General features: G+C 50.6%; 1 protein-coding gene across 4 annotated transcripts in view; it reads left to right on the top strand.

The window, feature by feature from the left end:
- The first annotated feature begins 285 nt into the window (after positions 1-285).
- Positions 286-21,783, top strand: part of SH3BP4 (SH3 domain binding protein 4) — a 70,346-nt gene continuing 48,848 nt past the window's right edge. For 2 of the 4 annotated variants that reach the window (XM_075934100.1, XM_075934102.1), the window contains exons 1-2: positions 286-429; positions 4,957-5,036. The gene's annotated coding sequence lies outside the window, so the exon portion shown is untranslated. Of the gene's footprint in view, positions 430-4,956; positions 5,037-12,723; positions 13,025-21,783 lie in introns of those variants that run through there. The other 2 variants (XM_075934101.1, XM_075934103.1) reach the window with 2 other exon arrangements.

Genomic DNA, 21,783 nt, shown 5'->3' with positions numbered 1-21,783 from the left:
CCTTGCACGAAGAATGGTGCGCACGGTGCCCGATCCTCCCCCTTGCACGAAGAATGGTGCGCACAGTGCCCGATCCTCCCCCTTGCACGAAGAATGGTGCGCACGGTGCCCGATCCTCCCCCTTGCACGAAGAATGGTGCGCACGGTGCCCGATCCTCCCCCTTGCACGAAGAATGGTGCACCCGCCTCCCTCCCAGAGAGGCGAGCCGGGCTCCAGCGGGGCGGGGGATGTACCCGCCCCTTCCCCCCGCCCCCGTGCACGTGGGCTCCGTGCCGCCCGCTCCGCCCCGCAGCCGCGCCAGTGGCCGCCGCCGGCCCCGCCCTCGCGTGACATCAGCGCGGCTCCCCGGGCGGGGCCGATTCGGATCGAGCTGCGGGCCGGTGTGAACGGGACGCGCGCCGCTCCGGAGTCAGGGCGGCGGCTGGGCTGTAAGTGGGGCGACTCTTGGCGCGGCTGGGCTGCTGATGGCGCTACCCGGGACTGAAGTGGCTGGAGCCTGGGCTGTAAACGGGCCGGCGTGGGAGCGTTGCTTTGTGCACCCCCGCCGTGTGCACCCGGCCGGCTGGAGCGGGGTCCGGCGCCGCTTTGGGACGCTGGCCCTGTGCGCGGGGGCGCGGTCTCACTGAACCCCCCCCCCCGGCCCAGCTGAGCATCTGCCGGGGCCCTGAAGCAGAGCCCCCCGAATTTCCCCAGCACCCCCCAGTCTTGTGCACTATGGTGCCATGCAGCCCGCCTCATCCCTCACCGGCCCTGACCCCCGTAAATTCGAACCCCCCCCTAATTTCAGTTCCTGGGGGGCTACTGGGTAGTTCCCAAAGGCAGCTGGCTTCGGCGGGGCGACCTTGCGCGGGGGGGCTCTTGAATGCTCAGCTTGGTTTGGTGGGTCACAGCCCGCGTGGTGTACCCCCCCCCCCCCCCCCCGCGCACACAAGTCGTGCGGCAAAACACCGATCCCATGTCCGGTTGCGTGGTAATGAATGGAAACCCGAGCTACCAGGCTGTTCCTGAGGCGCTTCAGTTTGGCCCAAGGAAGCACAGGTTGTCAGCTGCCTCCTCCAGAGCATTCCTGTGCTCTCCTCGCCCACCAAAGCTCATCCGACTGGGTATCTGTTGCTCTGTAAGGTGCCACAGGACTGCTGCTTGTTGTCAAACTTACAGACTCACACAGCTGCCCTGCTGAGTCTAAACAGGTTAGTTGGCAGGTAGGGAACAGGGGTTTCTCATCCTTTGCATTTGGCTGGAGCTAAGTTGCAGTAGGTGTACTGGAATCACATCCCATCTCCATTGCTTGCCGACACCACACAAGTGCTGCATGTCTCATCTTCTCAGTTAATGTGATGACAGCAGCTGTTGAGAAACTTCATTCTGCTACACTTGTGCCCTGCGTAAAGGGGGAAGCGCTGTCTGCTAGTTCTCCAGCACGCTCGGGCAGTCAGTCCTTCTCAGGCTTTGGTGCGTGATCTGTCAGAAACTTAGCTTAGTTGTCTAAGAGGACGGCAATGAAGATATGTTGTTGAATGAGGAGAGTTCCGTGTGGTGAGCCCCGTAGTGCTCATCTCCACGTGCCTAGCCACTTGTAGCTAAGGGTGCTGAACACTCCCACCGGAGAGAGGGCGTGGCAGTGGTGCCCTGGCCGAGGCCTGGCATGCCAGTTTATACTAGAAGGTGGTTGGAGCAGGCACCCACAGTGCCTGTTGCTCCCTCGTGCAGTGGAGTTTTGAGGTGCTGCAGCTAGACCAACAGCAGTGAAAAGCTGGCCTGTAGTGAAGGTCCTAAAACGGCCCAGGTTATTTCTGCCCTTTGCCTCTCTGAACAGACAACACAAGTCCATCCGATAGAGTCTGGCTCTTAAAAATTGGCCCTGTGCTCCCCACGATAGTCCATCCGCTAAACCCAACTGCCGGTCAAGACTGAACTTGCTGTGACTGAGCTTGCTGGCTACTTCGGCTCTGGGCTTTGGGCAGGGGTGGCTAGGATGTACCAGGGTGAGACAGGAGGCTTTGGTGGTTCTGTATCTAGCAGCCAGGCCAGTATTAGCTGCTTTGCAGATAAGTAAAGTAGACACCAGGCCTGTACCAGAGCCCGCCTGAGTCAGCTGAAATTCTTAACTCGCTTCCTAATTACGGACCTGAACCAACAAACCTCCCTGGACAGAATGGGCTGCAGTAATGTGGCTGTGGGGCTCTTTATTCCTATTTTTTAGACCGGGGTGGGGAACCTTTCTTGGGTTGGGGGCCACAGACCCACAGAAAAATCAGTGGGGGGCACACAATGGAGAGAGATCCTCCCCTCGCGCTCCAGAGCCTTGGGGAGGGCACCAAGGCTAGTAGATTTTGTGTGCTCTGTCCCCACAGGAGGAAGGTGGAAGGATGGGGGGAGGAGGGGCGGAGCATTCGCGCAGGCTTCCCAATGCTAGAAGGGGAGCCCCAAGACTCAGGAGGCCAGATCCAGGCAAACTGGGGGTCACAGGTTCCTTACTCCTGTCTTAGAGACTCTTATTAACACTTAAATATGGTACATGCCCTTTGCCATCTGACCCATGTCATTGGAGCTGTTCTGCTTCTGTCTGAGTTCTTCGCAGACTCTGACCATCCCGTGGATGACCACGGTAGTGCGGGATGGGCAGGGATGACTCTTCCCCTAACAAAGGGTATGTCTACACTACCCCGCTAGTTCGAACTAGTGGGGTAATGTAGGCATACTGCACTTGCAAATGAAGCCCGGGATTTGAATTTCCTGGGCTTCATTTGCATAAGCTGGGCGCCGCCATTTTTAAATCCCGGCTAGTTCGAACCCTGTGCCGCGCAGCTACACGCGGCACGGAGTAGCTAGTTCGGATTAGGTTTCCTAATCCGAACTAGCTGTACTCCTCATTCCACGAGGAATACAGCTAGTTCGGATTAGGAAGCCTAATCCAAACTAGCTACTCCGTGCCGCGTGTAGCCGCGCGGCACGGGGTTCGAACTAGCCGGGATTTAAAAATGGCGGCGCCCGGCTTATGCAAATGAAGCCCAGGAAATTCAAATCCCGGGCTTCATTTGCAAGTGCGGTATGCCTACATTACCCCGCTAGTTCAAACTAGCGGGGTAGTGTAGACATACCCAAAGAAGGAGTTTGTATAAGGCCACACAGGTTGTGGTGCTCCCGGTACTGGCACACAGAGCTCAATTTTCCGTGTGACACAGTGAGCCTGTCTGCGTTGGCTTGGCTGTTGCTGTTTCTGTGTGGCAGGGTGTTGTGGCGTGTGGTAGTGTGTGAACAACACTCCTGGCGTTGCTTGAAATAAAACTTGCTTGCTAAAAGCGCCAGCAAAATGAGAGCCCAGCTCTGCAGAAGTCTGGCACGTTTCCTCCTCCTTTCCTCCAGAAGAACAGAACTACCCTGGAATCCAGCCCCCCAGCCGAAGGCTGGGAGACTAGGTTGCCCGGTGAAACTGAAACTCTGGTCTAGGGGATGGGCCTTGCACAATCCCTGAAGGGTGATCACACACAGGTTCTGTCTGAGGGAGTTGCTGCCAGCAGGCTGAGGCGTACCTGTTGTGGGTTATAATCATCTGCTAAAATAAACATCTTTCCAGAGCGCCAATCTGAAAGATACAAGTCAGTGCTTATCTCTTGCCCTGGGCTGCAGCGGCTGGACTGTTGCTTAGATTTCAGAGATTTCAATTTCTCCTTCGCCCTTTTGGTTTGCATTGTGACCATTAGGTCATGCGTGTTGAGGTGAGAACACACCCTTCTGGCATAATGCAGGCTTTGCCTTGTGATTGTATTTGTCGTTCTTTGCCCAGGCCTGGTACCCATCTGTGCAGCTTGCACTGCTGCTGTGAATCCAGTCCTGTGCATGAGACCCAAGTCCTCTGGATGCTTGAATCCAAGTGGGGGAGCAGCCGCTTGGCTGAAATCCTGGTCTTGCTGAAGTAAATGGCAAACCAGTCCTTGGTTGCTCAGGGTCAGGATTTGGCCCGGTGGGACTGCTTGCTTGCTTGCTTGCAGCTGCGTGTGTCCGAGGATCTCGCTTGAGGGTTTGCAGGGCCACGTCCATTGGTGTGAGCTACACTCGCTCTGACGTCCATGAGGCTGGGCTAGTTGAAAGACCGGCCCGAGTTGGAGTCCTCTCTCTGAGGGATGCTGGAGGCTGCATTGTCTTCCCAAAGACACTTGGCTCCCAGCTAAACTACTTGGGAGGCAAACCAGTGTCTTGGCTCCTTGGTAAGCTGGACGGTAGCAGCGGTGTTCACCTCACCCAGCTTGTCTCCATAATCTCTCCATGTGCCACTACAGCTCCGGCATCCCGGAGAGGGTTTAATTTGGGGAATGTTTGGTTGTTGCTAGCTTTAAAATCTTTTTTGTTTGTAGCGCCCCCACAGCTCCCATTGGCCGGGAACATGAAAGCATGGCCAGTGGGAGTTGGGGGGGTGGTGCCTGCAAATCAGGGTAGCATGAGGAGACCCCCTGCACCACCTCCCCCTGGGGCCATAGCAGTGTGCGGCCGCTTCCAGGAATGGTGCAGGGCCAGGACAGGGGGAGCCTGCCTTAGCACTACTGAGCTGCCGGACGGTTAGCCCTGATCTCCCTTTTGGCTGCAAGGGCTTCCAGGAGATGGAGCCCAATGCCAGGAGACTCCCGGCTGGTTTTCCTCTCCACTTTTTCCATCCATGTGCAGACTGAATTTTGTTGTGAATTTTCTTATCGAGGTAATGGGAAGATGTGCACCACCAATGGGAACAAAACCCCACAGAGAATGCATTTTTTTTTATCATTACTCCAGCCAGGACAGGGTAGTGTGTTCTAAACAATGGATAAAAATTAGCTGAATGACCAAAACTATGAAGGGTGAGATGAGGAGTTTAAAAAGAGCAGAGTTACTTGAGACCTTAGGTGGAAGAATAATGACGTTCAGTTGACATGTAGCTTGCTGATTGCAGAGCGATCAGATTCCAGCACTTGTGTTTTCAGGAAAGAAGAAAGAGAAAGCAGGAAGAAGAGGACAGAGCTGGCTACCCGAGATTCCTCTGGGTACCAGCCAGTCTGGTGAGGTGAGTAGATGTTTTGCAATTCTGTCCCATCAGCTGAAGATGGAGGGGGTAGTGGATGGTACGGGGAGTGCGAGTGTGTGGGAGCCACTGACACAGCCTGGGATTTTTCAAGAAGAGCTTGGTTAGGATGCACCTTTAAAACATTGGTGTTTAACTTTTTCTGTGCCAGGATCTAGCCGTAGGGGATGAATGGGAGAGGGGAGGGGCCCTTTGCTGTAGATCGCTCACAGCTGTGCAGATGATTAGAAAATGAGGATGCACAGCTGCAGACCTCAAAGCACTCTACAAAAGAGTTCAGAATCACTATCCCCACTTACAAATGGGGATACTGAGGCACACAGAGAAGCTGTGATTTGCTTGGCATCACTCAGCTGGCCAATAGCAGAGGTGAGTCTTGGAAGGTCTCCCAAGTGCTATAAGCACACAGCCTCTGACTGGTTCAAGGGGAAGTCTAGCCTTGCTGTTAGCGGCATAATCTTCTTGCTCACAAGGTGCAGGGAGTGATTTGTTCCTGTCTCGTGGCTTTCTGTAACCAGAGAGGTGTACGTATTGGAACACGTTGCTGTTACTTTCCATCAAATGCAAATCAGGATAGTACATGATGGAGTAATTACACTCAGTCCTTCACTCAGGGCTCAACAAAGTAATTATATTTTCCGTTCAGCAGAAATGGGTTTGTGAAACAGAGCATTTATGAACCTGCTGGGATTATTCTGATGAGACCGTTTAATCTGATTCTTTAATAATAGCATATTCTGTTTAAATGCATTTCTTTTTTTAAATAACAAGAAGCTTTTCATTAGTTGCACGGTAGCGTGTAAGCCTTTCTGTGCGGAGGCAATTGGTTTATGCATTGAGGATCATTGGCGGTCAGGAAAAATAAGAACAAACGTGTATCTAAAAAAAGAGCATATTCATAGGGTTTTTTCCCCCAAGCAGGTGTTGCAAGTTGCGTGGCATTCAGACTTGGGAGGAAGGCTAGGAGTTCTGAAAGGTAGATGCCTTTGAAATAAACAGAACCTCCCCTCCCCAACCCTGTGTGCTGTTACTTGCTCCCTCCTTTCTCTCTCCCCGAGGCTTTCTGCCTGCGCTTTGCAAACAGCCGGTCCGCTGGATATGGAGCTACCTCCAGGCAGAGCCTTGCAGCACTTTATTGCTAAGGGGATCCTGCCCAGCAGCATCGAGGAGAGAGCTTGGAGGGGGGGTGGTTCTTGAATAAACACTGGAAGGTTGGGAAAGTGCTTCAGAACCCTGGCCCATCTAGACAGTGGCAGGAGACGCTCTTTGCTTGTGGTTCTCTATCCACAGTGATGGGAGGGTACGAATGCTTGCCTGCCGCTGCAGCTCATAGGTGAATGGATGATCCAGGTCCCGCTCTGTGTCCAGTCCACAGAGGCAATGTTGACGCTGGCGTGTTTTGTTGCCAGAAACTGCTTTTTGTTGACTAAACAGTAAGAGCGTTTACACCGCAGTGCAATTTTTGTTGGGAAAAATACCCAGTTTTGGCAACACACTTCCACCTCTGTGAGAGATGTTTGTCTTTTCCCCTCTCTCTATTGTCAACAAAGAACCAATGTGGACTCTGCTGTTTTTTGTCGAAGAACTGGCTTCCACCAGTCTTGCACAGTACCTGCCCTGATGGCTCTGCTCAGTGTTTGGTGATCTCTGCAGGCATGTGCCCCTCTCTTTTCACAGCTCTGGGGTGTCTGACAGCTGAGTGAGCTGCTCCGTTCAGGGAACAAATCATTGGAGTGCTTCTGTTCTGCCCTGCTAGGAACCCAGCGGCAGGCAGGCTGCTGTTGTAGGGGGAGGCTGGAGACCTTCCTTTTCATTTTTGGCTGTGCTGCTTTGACCTTCCTGAGCATGGAGAGCTCACAGAACTCTGAGGGAATCCCACGAAATGCAGGGACCAGCTCTGCCTTCCCACAACACCACACTGTGGGGTGCCTACCCACAATGCTTTGCTCTTTCTGTCGACAAGGGAGTGAGCCATGTGGCCATGAAATGTCGACAATGGGAGGCAGAAAAACCAGTTTGACTGATTTTCATTTTTGGCAACTTTTGCATGTCGATGACACTTTTGTGGCCAAATCTTCCCAAGGTAGCCACCGCCTATCACAGTTTCAACTCTAGGGATCCTTTTTCTTTCAGCTCAAACTGCATCAGCTCTTACAGCTCTGGAGATGCTCAGTTCAGTTCCTGGAATCTTGGCTCCAGTAGGGCCATCAGAGTGTCATTGTGGGGTAAACATTGGTTTCTTGGTGATGAACGTGGGTGCTGGTTTAGAGCAGGAGGGTCCATCTCCACAGCCAACTTGTGGTTATTCCAGGAAAGGTGTCATTCACTGTAGCTTAGATCTGGTGGGCTTCTCAGTCTCATTCAGTTTCATTAGGGGACAATCTGGATTCAACATCTTCCTATCGTCCCACCTCTTAACATAGTGACGTCCTTGGGGCCTTACTGATTGGCACCCACGAAGAGCCTGGCCCTGAGTAACACCATGTTGCCTGTGTGCTTTTGTAGGGGGACCTGGCACCAGGCAGAGTGAAATGTGGATGGTGCAAGTCTAGGTCACTTTACCGTGCAGCATTTCCCTTTGCAAAGTGTGTTTGTGTGGTTGCCGCTAGCATTGTTTGTTGCATGGCAACTATATTTGAGGCAGAGTTAAACTAACATCTGGTGTGTATTAACGGGGGGGAGGGTTGGGGCAGGTGAGAAGGGCTGTGGAACAGATGTGCACATATCACAAGCAGGTGACTGACTGATGTTTATATTACAGTACTGCACAGTCATGGTCAGAATCTCTATTGTATGAGGTCTGTACGTGCAATGGGAGAGACCGCCCCTGCCCTGAAAAGTGGGCAGTCAGCATAGCCCATGGAGACAATGGATGGGTAGGGACACGATACACAGAAGGGTCAAGTGGCTTATCTAAAGTCTCACAAGAGCAATGGAAGAACCAGAATCCAAATTCAAGTGTTCTGACTTGACAGCCCACTGCTCTCTCCAATAGGCCATGCTTCCCCCCACATTGAGCCTGTATGAATGCTTGGCATTGCCCCCGCACAACTTAGAGATACTTGAACAGTAAGTGGGTGATCGATCAGTTGGTAACAGTGTCTGCCTGTTACCAAGCATATGTCCAATGAGATTTCTTTAAATTACAAACAGCGTTTTGTTTTGCTCCGTTATGAGCGTCTGTATTTATGAAGAGCAGATGTTGTTGCCTGGTTTTACCCGCAGGGACTGGCATTTCTAGTTACCACTTTCTCACAGCATGTGAGCAAAGCATGACTACAACAGCTGTATTAACCCCGCCCATACCTCAGCATTCAGGCCCTGGGGCATCATTGTGCGGGGAAAGTAGCATTTGTAATCCATGGAAGGGATGAAGAACATGGTCATGGGAGCTGATGCGAGACTCTTCCCCTACCAAATCCCCCTAGATGTTCTGGTTCTGGGTGTCTCTTGTAGCATTCACCACTAAGGGCATGAATCTCATGTATGTACCTGCCGTACCCAGGGGGTTCATATATTGACACAAATGACATTCCTGTGTTTAGTTAACAAGCTGCGTACCTCTCAGAAATACAAATTACCGCCCATGCTCTGAGGCAATAAATAATCGACATAAGTGCCTTTCGGGGGGTGGAAATGGCTTCTTTTGCTAGGGCTAGTAGATGATTTGAAATACATTTTTCCTTTAATATTTTGCCCATCTCCCATTTTCTCTGTAAGTGCCCTTCTTCCCTTGCCTGAATGCCTGGCTTTCCAGATACAAGGTGGGAGATTTGTTCTCAGCAGCGTAGACAGCCGAACTCGCCGGATGTGGGGTTTTTCCTTGCTTGTGTTGCGCCTTGGCATTTCACCAAGGAGTCTGACAATGCTGCAGCCTTTGGGCCCTCCGGCAGTAGGCAAAGCCAGCCTGGCCTATTTGAGCCTGTTTCATTGAGGGGAGACTTTGGGGGTACACTCGTTGGGGTAACCTTGGTATCCTCAGAGTGTCCTGAGACTGTTAACTTCCATCTGTGGGCACCAAGGAGAACTCATTGGCTCTCTCCCCAGCTGGCCAGCCTGAGCAGCACTGATCCTAGCATGGGACTTAAAACTCACTACCCTTTGGTGCTACCTATCCAGACCTGCTCCCACAAAGCATGCCCACCACCAAGCCTGCGCTAAAGGTTGAATTAAGATACGCAACTCCAGCTATGGTCGTTACATTCTACATCTCTGAAAAAATTTAGGAGAAGTATCTGTGTGACTGGAAGGGGGGTTAGCTGGATTCTATTGGGAAATGGTTTTCGGCCTTAGCTTTTGCGGTGATGCTTTCTTGTGACATGATTGAGGATGGAGGCTGTTGAAGGGGCATTAAGGTGGTGGTTGTATAGAATGATTTTTGGTGCTGGGTGTTCATCACTTACCACTGGGCAGCCAGTGAATTGGTAAGGTCCCTAGAGTGGCTTTATTGTTTAAAGAAATCAGCTTGGGATCCAGTGCTAAGACGTCTAAGCTCGTTTTCGAGGTTATTTCAAATTTTCTTTGTTGCACGTGATGCTGCTGTTCCTGAATCCTGATGAACATACTGCTTGAGCACAACTGGCCAAAAGGATACATGTGTTTCAGGGGTGGCAGATAAATAGGGAGGGTGAGTGAATATCTTTTGTTGGATTGACTTCTGTTGGGGAAAGAGAGCAGCTTTCCTCGTCTGCAGATCTGGGCAAATATAGTTATGTATTGCTGTTGTCTTTCATGTGATTCCGACAGGTGGGTACAGATGGCTGATGAGAAAATAAAGTTATTAGCTATATTGTCTATATATTTTCAAAATACAGGTTTGAGGCTTAGTTATTTTCCTGTCTGTATACGTGTGTAACTTTTCTAGTTTCTGTAGGCACTTGTGTGGATTTTAAGGCCAGTGATATCGGCCCATTAGAAACCATCTTAAAGTCCAAATGAAACTTGCAGTAGGAGAATTCTCTGGGCGACATAATTTCCTTCAGCCTTTTAAAAATGATTTCCTTTTCTTCCTCTCTCCGATTTCAGGCCACCGTTGCTCTATTGAATATAAATCTGGGTATGCTTCAGAGTGTTGTGGGGTTGGGGTTTTGTGTTTTTGTTTGTTTTTTTTGGGATCGGGCATCTTTACCACAAAATTAAACCATATGTTCTAGCTGATTCAAAATATTTTCAGATAGCAAGCATTTCCAGTTACAGTGCTATGCATTCATTACGTTGGGTTGGTTCCCTTCAGTAATGTCATGTAGTCTGCCTGCATATTGCAGAGTGTAAATCTGCCAGATCACTGCTTGTACTTGGTCAGGTTCTCCGCCTAGTCAAATTGGTTTGGCTCAAAACAAGATCCAAGAGGCCTTGATGGGGGGAGACGTTTGGAAGGCAGTGGTTGTGTGGCCTTCAATGAAGAGCTGTGGCAGTCTCTGCATAGATAGGATTTATTAGGTAATAACGTTGGTGCTGTCACTTGACTGACACAGCAAACATCTTTGTTCATGGCTCGTTCAGCTGGAAGGCAATTCAGAAAACATTTAAGATTTGCTACGCTAGTATTTTTAGTCACGCGAAGGCCTCTTCAGTGGAGCGATGCAATTCTTCTAGTTCACCTACTTCACTCTCTTCTCTGAGCAAGTCCCACAGACTTTAGCCAGTTTATGATTAGGTTTAATTTTTGATATTGTTACTGAAATGGGCATTGTCTCTGTATCGCTCATCCCTGCCACCAGAACAGGATGTGTTCAGCCAGTGCTCTTAAGAGTCCCATGCTGGGCAGTTGACAGCATGAGGGACCTCCTAGGTTGAAAATGCAATATTTGAAGAGAGCTCAGCTTTTATTTATAAACTTCAGGATCCTTTAATACCCATGCTGGTTGGTTGCTTAATGTTGTAAGATCATCCTTTCAGACTCTAATGCAAAATCAGTTTCAAGGTTTTGCTGCCACGTGTAAAAATCAATGCTTTTCTTTCAAGTTCTTTTTTATCCAGGCTTATTTTAAAGGAAAAAAGTCTCAAATAAGACAGTCTGTGAAGGTCCAATCTTACTATAATTGAAACTACCTAATAAAAAATAAACAGAGTGCATCTCTCTTTAGAAAATAACTAAAGTATGAATAGAAAAGTTGATTAAAATCCAGTGACTTTAAATTGAGGGCTTCCACTTGGTGACTTAAATTGCCTGGATTTATCATTGCTGGATTTAAAAGGCTGTAGTTACGTTTTGGGTGTAGATCTCAATTGAAGTGATCAACCATCATGCAGTGGTTCTCATATTCTTGTCTTCGAATTTGTGGTAATTTTTGTTGCTGTTTCCGAATATACCTTGAGAAACAGGACTGAGGAAACTCACTGCTAGGTGCTGTGGCATGAAGTCTGTTGTGCTGTTATGCTGAATTTTGGTGGTTTGGAGTGGCTGGATATTTGCAAGTTAGCCAAGCACATCAAAACAGTATTTCAATTATGAGCCCTGTGTTAATGGGGGAAGTTAAAGTTTAACATTTGCACTGTTCTGTGGTTCACAGAAAGCAGGGGTGAAGAACTGCAGGCCTGGGGGCCGGATGTGGCCCCTGAGGCTCAGGGCTGCCCCACCTAGCATTGGGGAGCCTGCGCCTACCGTGGGACTGGAGCAGACAGAATCTACTATCTTGGGCCCCATTAGGCTCTGGTGTGCAGGGGAATGTGAGGAGTGTCTTTCTCCTTCTCAGTCAGGGGCCATGTCAATGAGGTTAGTTTTTTTGGAGGCTTCTCCTTTGTGCACAGCCCTTGACTGATTTTTTTTTTCTGTGGGTCAGCAGCCCCCAACCCAAAAAAGATTTCCCTCCTCCCCTCCTCTCCCCCGACATAAAGCCAGGAGAAGGCTGTGAACTAGCTCCTGTGGATGGAGAATTCCAAGAGCTGTAATTAAAATCAAATTTCATTCCTGCGATTGCTCCCACTTCTAAACATCAGCAACTAGCTTGAGGGAAAACCAGGCAGAAGTCAGCCCTGCCAAAACTCTTCCTCACATTCATGGCATTTCCTCGCTTTCTCTTTCCTCTCACCACCCTCTTTCCCCAGTCAAGAGCATCCTGACTGCAGCGTTTAAAAATAGCCCTCCGGTCAGTTGTACCGAGGGTGGGAACCGCCTTTGCAATGAATGCGCAGGGTTCTCTGGCTGCAAGTGTGGGTCGGCTCTGAACTGTGGAAGCTAGCGAGGCGTTCTCCTTACCTCCGGCCATAAAAACCCAATAAGTTGCCTTCTCACAATCCCCAATTTTCTGTGCGTGGTGTCACTGGCGGAAGTCAAGCTGGAAGCTAACTAGAAGTGCGATGGGACAGGCACTGAGTGTCTGGAGGCGCTTTTCTGTTTTCTGTTTGCTGGAGCTTCTTCTGGTCCAGAAGGGCTGGGCCTCTTCCTGTTTGGCCGTGTTTAGAATGTGCCCTTCCCTGGTGACGTGCGTGTCTTGGGCAGGGGGTGAGTCGGAGTAGGCTGATCTTTCTGGGTCCAAAGGGAAAATCTTCTACCGGTCTCCTTAAGGTCCCTACCTTCAAGCCTTCAGAGCCTGCCTCCATTGCCCTCCAACCGGCTAGACAAGCACTTGTGAGCATCTGGCCTCTCCTCCCACTGGCTGTGACTGGGCATGTGGTGTGTGATAAATCTAGACCGAGCCCACTGTCAGTATATTCTGGCCCTTGAAATCGACTGTACTGTAAACAAGTCGGCAGCTCTCCAGTGGAAACCCTGAACTCCCTCCAAGTGTGCATTGTCAGCCAGTTGAGTAATAACTGCACAGCCGCACTACCAGCCTCTGCCCAGAATAGTTGCGATTGATATGTTAACCGTGTCCGCCTGCTGTGGGAGTGACTGACCTGAACTCTGGCTTTGCTAAGCAGCGCTGGCGGTGCCTTGTCGAACGCCCTGTCGGTACCTCGCCCTGCCGGCCTCTGAAACTGACCAGCTCCAAAGTCGCCCGCGCCATCCGTCTCTCAGCCAGAAATCAGTGGGTGCCTGGGTTTTCCTCCAGGGGCTGGTGCGACGCCGGGAGGAGGAGGTTTGGCTCCTGGGGAGAGAGGAACTTTACATGTCGCTTGCAACGGTGGGAGTGGAATGGTACTTTCTATACATGCAGTGTCGGTGCAATGAAAGGGACGTGGCCTTCGCATCTTACCTCCATCCCCACCTGCGGACAGTTCCAAGGGGGGCTGGAATGTCTGGGGGGGTCACTTTGTCCAGGGAGAGCTGCACTTGGTATCCTGCCAGGTAGGAAGAGAACGTCAGTGTGGAAAAATGGACCGAGGCGTTAGGGTCGCCTCTTCCTGCTTACGGGAGGAGCCCTTCTCCCGGCAAGGGGGCTGAATGTGCTCTTGGTTAGCTGAGCTAAGTATTTAATTATAGACTGTCAGCTCGTTGGGGCAGAGTGTGTCTCGGACTGTTTCTGCAGCAAGCGGGGTGGTGGGGCGGGGTGAGTTCTGTGCACCAAAGGCACTGCTGTAATGTGGAGGGTAAATAGATGAGAGTTCAAAAAACCTTCAGCCATGGACTGCCAGGAGGCTGTTTGAAAAGACGTGTGTGTGTGTGTGTGTGTGTGTGTGTTGGGAAGGTGTCACGACTAAGGTCTTAGGGCAGCCCCTGGCTCAAACCTCCCCCCACTCTGTTGGTACGGTGCTCAAGCACAGCCACTCACCTGGAGGTCAAAACTTCACCCAGTGGGCGTCTGGGAGCCCCACTGTGCTGTAAAAACAAGTATTTTGTCCATGCCAGCTAGTATTAGAGGTACAGCTCTTCTTACAGAGTCTCTGTTGTCATCAACCGGTCAGAGCTGTGTGGGTGTGGGAGAACCCATAGTAGGTGGTGTGCTTCTCAGGCCTTTTGTAGAGTTGTGGGGTGGTAATTAGCATAACTGCTAAGTGGTATTGGCATCAGTGGGGCTCAAAGCACTTAACAAAGCAGAAGCCTGTCTTATCTCCCATTTCACAGATGGGGAAACTGAGGCATGGGACAGGCACATGACTTTCCCAGCTGCAGAGTCAGGAATAGAGCCCCAGTTCCAGTCACGCAGTCTGCAGTGAGAGTCAGGTGTCTGAGTCAGTGTTTCAGGTGAGAACTCAAGACTTACTACTGCCAGCTTTTAATCGCACTGAGTTGTACATGCTCCTCAGATTGCAGACAGCTCCCACTCGGTTGGGGACAAAGTAAAGGTACAGCTTAATCTGAGTTAATGGTAGGGATGTTAAATATCGGTTAATTGAATAGTCGAGGAAGCTCATGAATTTTTATTGGTTAGTTGACTAGTCTATAGTCCCTGGGGGCGGGGCCAGCAGCCACTGTATTAGAGGCAGCAGTGCAGAGTGTCAGCTCTGCCTTGTGGACCAGCTCTGCCTTTAAAAAACCAGCTCCCCTTGTGGACCAGCTGACTGTTGTCTAGTGCTGCTGCCTCTGATAAAGAGGCAGTAGCATGGATTGGCAGCAGGGTCTGAGCTCCTGGACCTGGCGCGAGCCGGAACTGATCCGGGCTGCCTGCCCACCTGGCTTCTAATACACTTTAAATGCAGAACTGCAGCAGGGGGAGGTTCTGGACACTGCGCAAGCAGAACTGAGCCGGGCTGCTGGACAACCTGCTAAAAAATTTATTGGCAAAAGCCGGGGGGGGGGGGGGAATGCATGCAGTCTATAGCATTAACCGATAAGCTTTTACTTATTGGTAAATCGGTTAATCGACTGCTCTGTTACATCCCTAGTTAATGGGACGGAGTGCCCTTCCAAGTGGAAACGGTGTGGTAGCCAAACATCTGCTTTCAGCTCACCAGTGCTGGTGATTAGAACTCATGCTAAGGAGGTGCTGTCTGGGGAGGGGTGAAACTCCTGGCTTTTAAGAATTCTGATGCATTTTAGTCCTTCATTTTTAGCACCTCTTATAATGGCAGAAGGAAAAAAAATCAGAGAAAATCCCTACCTAGCTGGAATGTCTTCTCTTCGCTATTGTCACTTAGCAAGATACATATGTATGAGCTCTCCAGGGTGTAAGTAGAACTGGGCTTGTGCGCACCCAGGAGACCTCTCTTGTGTACTCTTAGCTTCATCTCTAGGGGATCTCCAGATCACACCTTGCAGGACTCCATCTGATGCATTGGCTCCCATCTCTCTGGTCTCAATATGTTTGCTTCCCACCCTTGGGGAAAAAAGTGGGAGATGAGAGGGAATTAGAAACCAACCCTTTCTGTAGAGTAAATAAGAAGGGTTGTGTGTGTGTGTCATGGCTGCTTTGGCCAATGATCTTGCTACTCACTTAGTGCTGCAAACCTTGGGCCCCTGTTTAGCTACTGGCATATCATGGTAGGGAGTGACTCTCCTGGCCGGGGGGGCTGTTATCCTACTCGAATAACTTTGGGTGTCACTTCTCTCGAACGGGGCTGCTCTGTGTCCATCAAAACCAATTCTATGGGTGCGTCCCCATGAGCTCTCTTGGCTAATACATGGATGCAGGATTCCTCCTGGCTGAGGCCCAGGCTTTACAGCTGAAAGGGCTAGGAAGGGGGCTGTTCAGGCTTCCAGAAGGTCTCTTCCTGTCTCTGCCACTCCCTTTCCATTGGGCCTTGTGCAAGTCATTTGACTGCTTTGTGCTGCTGTGACATTGAGGCTAATGGCAATTGGGACAAATTACAACATGGCTTTACAAAAGGTAGATCGTGCCAAACCAACCTGATCTCCTTTTTTGAGAAAGTAACAGATTTTTTTTTTTTTAGATAAAGGAAATGCAGTGGATCTAATCTACCTCAACTTTAGTAAGGCATTTGATACAGAACCACATGAGGAATTATTGGTTAAATTGGAAAATATAGGGATTAATATGAAAGTTGAGAGGTGGATAAGCAACTAGTTAAAGGGGAGATTACAGCGGGTCATATTGAAAGGTAAACTGTCAGGTTGGAGGAAGGTTGCTAGCAGAGTTCCTCAGGGATCAGTTTTGGGGCCAATTTTATTTAATCTTTTTATCACTGACCTTGGCACCAAAAATGGAAGTGTCCTGATAAAATTTGCGGATGACACAAAGTTGGGAGGTATTGCCAATTCAGAAAAGGATCGGGATATCATACAGGAAGATCTGGATGACCTTGTAAATTGGAGTGATAGCAATAGGATGAAATTTAATAGTGAGAAGTGTAAGGTTATACATTTAGGGATTAATAACAAGAATTTTAGTTATAAGCTGGGGATACATCAGTTGGAAGTAACGGAGGTGGAGAAGGACTTTGGAGTCCTGGTTGATTATAGGATGACTTTGAGCTGCCATTGTGACATGGCCGTGAAAAAGGGTCAGACTAGATGATCATAATGGTCCCTTCTGACTTTAAAGTCTATGACTGCTCTGTGCTGCTGTGTCCCTTCAGCCCCGTGTCTGTTTGGCTCATAAACTCTTTGGACCTGGGCCTGTCACTTTGTACCTCGCATAACACAGCCTCGCCTCTGGCTGCCGCCTGGAGGCGTAACCTAAACAACCGGTGCATGGTTTGATCTCTCAGGGGGAGAGCTTTGATTTTTGTCCAAGTGTAGGACGCCTTGACTCCATGTCATGGGCACGCCCTAGAGGCTTGTGGCATGAAGCCGAGAGCTCTGTGCTTGGACCCAGCATGCACGCAGCTTGGGGAAGTTGTGCTGTCCAAAGCAGATGAAAAGGCACCTGGGGGGCTTTGTAGTTAGCTGCAGAGGGAAGCTGCAAAACAATCCCTTTTGGAATCTGAAAGGAGGGCCCAGCGTGGCTGTCTCTCTTGCAGACAGATGGCTGGCTCCCTGGGGGTGCCTGTTCCCCAAGGTGAGCAGAGGAGACAGCACCTGCCCCGCCACCCCGTGCATAGTTTCTGTGCGTTGTAGCATCCAGCCATACAAAGGAAACAGGACTTTGGCAATGCACCAGCACCGCCTTCCCGTGGTTTTGTTTCGTACATGTTGGGAGCGAATCGCCGCTAATCTGTCACAACTCTGCTCCCAGTGCCCCGCTGCCCATCAAAGGGGAATGGTGGGGAGTGGAGGAGGCTGGACTGGACATGAGCATCCTGGAGAGACACCCCTGGTCCGGATTCCCCACACAACATTTGGTGTTCAAGAAGCTTATTGCTTAAGATGGTTTTGTGGGGTGGGGAGTGAAGACCCCCCTGCCTTTCTGTATGGGGAAGAGGAGAGGCTGGCTCTCAACTTCGGGTGCCCAAACGAATGGAATTTAGGCTTGGAAAAATGCCCCAGGGTCCGTTAGCCTGTGGAGGCCTAATGTTGCACTTGCCGTGTGCCTGCGCGCAGCAGACGGGGCTGGCTCATCTGCCTGGGTCTGGGGTTGGAGTCTGGAGAAGACCTGTCCCAACAAAGACCTGAGCCTGGACCTTCTAACCAGGCGTTTGTGAGTTGGTTCCTCTGAGACCTTCTGGAACTCTGATCCCGTAACTAACTCACTGCAGCCCCCGGACTTAGGCTGCTCCTGCTGGAGGGCACGTGCTGCGCCGGATACCTTGCCAGCTGCACGCAGGTAGTCCCTTAGAACAGTCCTGTTGGCTCAAGTGGAACCGTGCGGATTGGTACCAGCCGAGCGGCTGGCCTGCTTTCTTCTCACTCATGGGCCCTTCGCCCTGCTGCTGCCGCCAGGATCCAGCATTTAGGGTGGAGATTTGCATCTGGGACACCCAATTTCCATTTGCTATAACGGGCATTGGGAGACCACGTCCCTTGGGCAGGGACTTCAGAGCTGCTGTATATATTTTATTTTTGTTTACTTTTAAAAATCGTGCAGCTCACCATGGACTAGGGCCCAGGAAAACCATTTGGGGCATGTCCGTAGCCATTCAGCCCGGCATCGCGCAGGCCGATGGTGAGAAAAGAAGCAGCATGATGCCCTAGAGCAGGGGTCTCCAAACTACGGCCCGGGGGCCGGATGCGGCCCGCGAGGCCCTCTCATGCGGCCCGTGGAGACCTTTTTGGATTCAAAGGCAGAAGAAGTGAGATTGTTTCAAAACCCATTTGAAGCAGATGTGGCCAGTTGCCCAGACGAACTGCATCTGGAAGTCATTGAGTTGCAAGCAAATGACCTCCTTAGGGACAAGTTCAAAATAGGACTGGTGGGTTTTTACCAGTTTTTGCCCAAGGAAGACTTTCCTAATGTCAAAACTTTTGCATCAAGGTACCTTTCAATCTTTGGAACAACATACCTGTGTGAACAAACATTTTCAAGAATGAAATACGTGAAGAACAATTTGAGAACAAACTTGTCCAATGATAATCTCAGGTCACTGTTGATGTTAGGGACAACAAATCTAAAGCCAGAAATGTCTGCTATTTTGGCATCCAGGAAACAATTTCACCATTCACACTAATACAGGTGTTCATGTGTAGTGTATCAATGTGTTATTAAATAATAACTGAATACAATAATATTAAATAAATAATTAAAAACAACATCCATGTTTTGATTGTTTTTTATTTGGACCTCAAGTGTGTAGTCGGCCCCCGCACTGCTGTTTGATAGTTAATGCGGCCCTCGGGCTGAAAAGTTTGGAGACCCTCTAGGGCCTAGAGCATTTATGCAGGCCTTATTTCCCCACCGCCCGTTGGCCTTTAGTGAGGCATGAGCCCCTGGCACATCTCCCCGGCACCCGTCCTGGTGCCTGCAGCAGGCCTGTGCCTGCGAGCTGAGCCCTTTCGATGGACAGCGCCAATAGCATTCTAGGGGCGCCAGCCTTGCCCAGCCAGCGGGGCACTGTGCAGCCTGATCAGGCTCTTCCTTTCAACTTCCCATGTGGCGCGATGCCAGGCTGGAGTAGCGGATTATGTGGGGTTGCTTCTGTTGCTGCTAGAGCTAGATGAGTGGCCTGCGGGAGACCCTCGCAATTTGTGGAATTGCTATTTGTAGTTTACTGATTTGCGGGTATCTCCCAGCCTGGCAAGCTCGCCACGGGGGCCGGGAACCGCGGCTCCCAGTATTCGCAAATTTTGCCATTCACAGTGCTGCCAGGAATGCATCCATTGCACATGGCAAGGGTTTCCTGTAGGCAAGAAGCCTCTTTGGGGAGAATTGGAGGGAGGTGATGCACCGAACATTTGCTCTTATGAAACTTTTCCTCTCAGCATTAAGTAGGAATAAAACTCTGAGATCTCCCAAGACTCATGGCGGGGGAAGGGGGGAAGAAGGTAGGCGGGAACCCCCCCCCCATTGTACTTCCACTGAAGTAAATTTGTGCGCTGACCTCAGTACGAGTTGGGTTGTCTTATAGGGTCTGGTTAGTCTGTTCCTTTTTAGCTTTCTCAGACAAGGCCCCAAGAAGCAAGTGCAGGGTGTGAGTAGTGGTGCTTGGGGACAAGGCCTGCTGCCTTTCTTCTAGTTGCCAGTGATCACCAGTGTGGACGTATCTTGCAGCCCTCTGCAGACTTTGGAGGAGTGACGTGAATGTCTTGCCTTGGCCAACCCCCATGCTCTTGGGTTAGTGCAGCATGAGAAGATCTACCCTGCCTGGTGGGTGTTGAAACCCGATGTGCTTGAACTCTGACCCGGTATTTTGGTCTGAGACACCTCTGGGCCAGACCAGTTGTGAGCATTGCATCTCCTGGGCACTTTGGCTCCTGCTGGGATTTTTGGCCTGTGTGGCTTGCAGTGAAGGGAGGATCAGCTGTGAAACCAGAAACAAATGTTGAGAAACCTAACATGCAGCAGCCCTTGATCAGGTCTTGCAGTAGGCTTGTGTGCGTGTAGAGGCGTTTCTCTCTGTCCCTGTTCATCTCCTGGTTCACGTTCAGCCTCCCTTTAGGGCGCTTGCTGAGTGGTCAGTCCTCGCCCTTGCCCAGTGAAGCTAGTCAAGATAGGAAGAGCCATGATGGATTTGCAGTGTCTGGAAAGGGTGGTGCACGCTGACCGCAGCACTGAGGGGTTTGGTTTTAAAGCTTTATTACTAAGGTAGTACCTGAAATGGTTGGGATGTATGTGTTATGTTGATGATACACTTACGGGAAAAGGTCTCCTTACCAGCTGCAGTGCTTTGTACCTTTATAGTAGCAGAAGTTACTAATTGCTTCTCTGAATGCGCTAAATTCCCCATCTGGTTTTTAAATTAGAGACAGTGATTTATTTTCTGCAGAAAGGGGATTGCTGCTTTGAGATTAGGGTAAGCACCATGGAACATTAGGGTTCACTATGAAAGGGTTTGGCTTGTGATCCTAGAGTTCTTCTTTCCCTCAAATGAATAACACAGAAGAAAATGTGAAAAACACATTTCGGGGAAGATTTTTAAGTTCTTCATATTCTGCTTTACACCTCTTTGACGTAGTAAAACTCCAGCTTATAAAAACTTGCATTTTGGCGCTTTTTTCCCCCTGATCATCACAGTATGTTTACTCTGCATAAGTGCATTGGAACTGACTGTGATTCTGCTAAGTTACCCATTAAAAAAATCTGGGGTCTGCTGTGAAATTGTCTTGCCTTTTAGGATGATTTCTTGGTGCAGATGTCATGTTGGTTTGCTGATAGTGTGTGTGCCGAAATCCTGCTGAATTCCTTTATCTACTGAACTTCCTTTGAATCCTCCGTTCTCGGTTCTATCTGCAGAAGCCCAGTCCAACAAAATCCAGCCGAGACTCTCTGTAGTTTGGGAATACAGGCAGTCCCCGACTTACGCAGATCCGACTTGTATCGGATCCGCACTTACGAACGGGGCTTTTCTCGCCCCGGAGCTCACGGGCGGCAAGTTGCCACCCGTGTCCTCCGGGGCGAGAAAAGGTTCTCCTGGTCTCCCTGGTCTGCTGGGGGGGGGAGGGTCCAGCAAAGCCGCTGGACACCCCCCCCAGCAGACCAGGGGGACAGGAGCAAAGCCGCCCAGGCGGCGGGGGTCCCGCCGCCTGGGCGGCTTTGCTCCCTGGCAAACGAGCAAAGCCGCCCAGGCGGCAGCTTTGCTCGGGTGTCCCTGGTCTGCTGGGGGGGTCCAGTGGCTTTGCTGGACCCCCCCAGCAGACCAGGGAGACAGGAGCAAAGCCACATGGGTGGCGGGGTCCCTCGGCATGTGCGGCTTTGCTCGGGTCTCCCTGGTCTGCTGGGGGGGGAGGGTGCGCAGCTAGTGCGCCCCCCCCAGCAGACCAGGCTTTTGTTGCAGGACGCCTCGGGTAGAGCAGCTGGGGTGCTGCTGGGTTGGTCCTGTGGGAACCTACCGGGCAGTGCCCCAGATGTTCTGTCCCAGGCTCCAGATTCAGCAGGTGTTGAAACTGATTAGGCTGATTCCAGAAAGCTGGGGGCAGAGCAACTCTGCCTCCGGCTTCCTGTAGTCAGCCCCTGGTCAGTTTCAGTGGCAGCAGCTGAATCTGGAGCCAGTTCCGACTTACATACAAATTCAACTTAAGAACAAACCTATAGTCCCTATCTTGTACGTAACCTGGGGACTGCCTGTAGTTTGTCAGTACAGCTGTGCCAATCAGTCTACCTGAGTGGGCATGGCTTGTACTGGCAAGTACAGCTTAATTTCTTTGCACTGCCATAGTGACCACAAGCCTAATTAAGAATCTGGACCCTGTTCTGCAAGGAGCTGTACAGTCAGAACAGAGCGATGGTCCCTGCCTCAAGCAGCTTCCAATCCAAGTAGCAGTTCAGCGGGTGAAATAAGCAGCATGGTCACATGTCCTTGTCCACTGGTAAAACAGCTAAGCTAGGAGTTCAGCTGGTAGAGGTGTCCTTACAAGTCCTCTTAACTGACCTGGCCATACCCACAAATGTTTCTAGCACAGCCCCCTGCGAGGCAA

This window comes from Pelodiscus sinensis, chromosome 7 (genome assembly GCF_049634645.1).
Source record: "Pelodiscus sinensis isolate JC-2024 chromosome 7, ASM4963464v1, whole genome shotgun sequence".
Lineage (NCBI taxonomy): Eukaryota > Metazoa > Chordata > Testudines > Trionychidae > Pelodiscus > Pelodiscus sinensis.
This window is presented reverse-complemented; position numbering and strand designations above follow the sequence as displayed.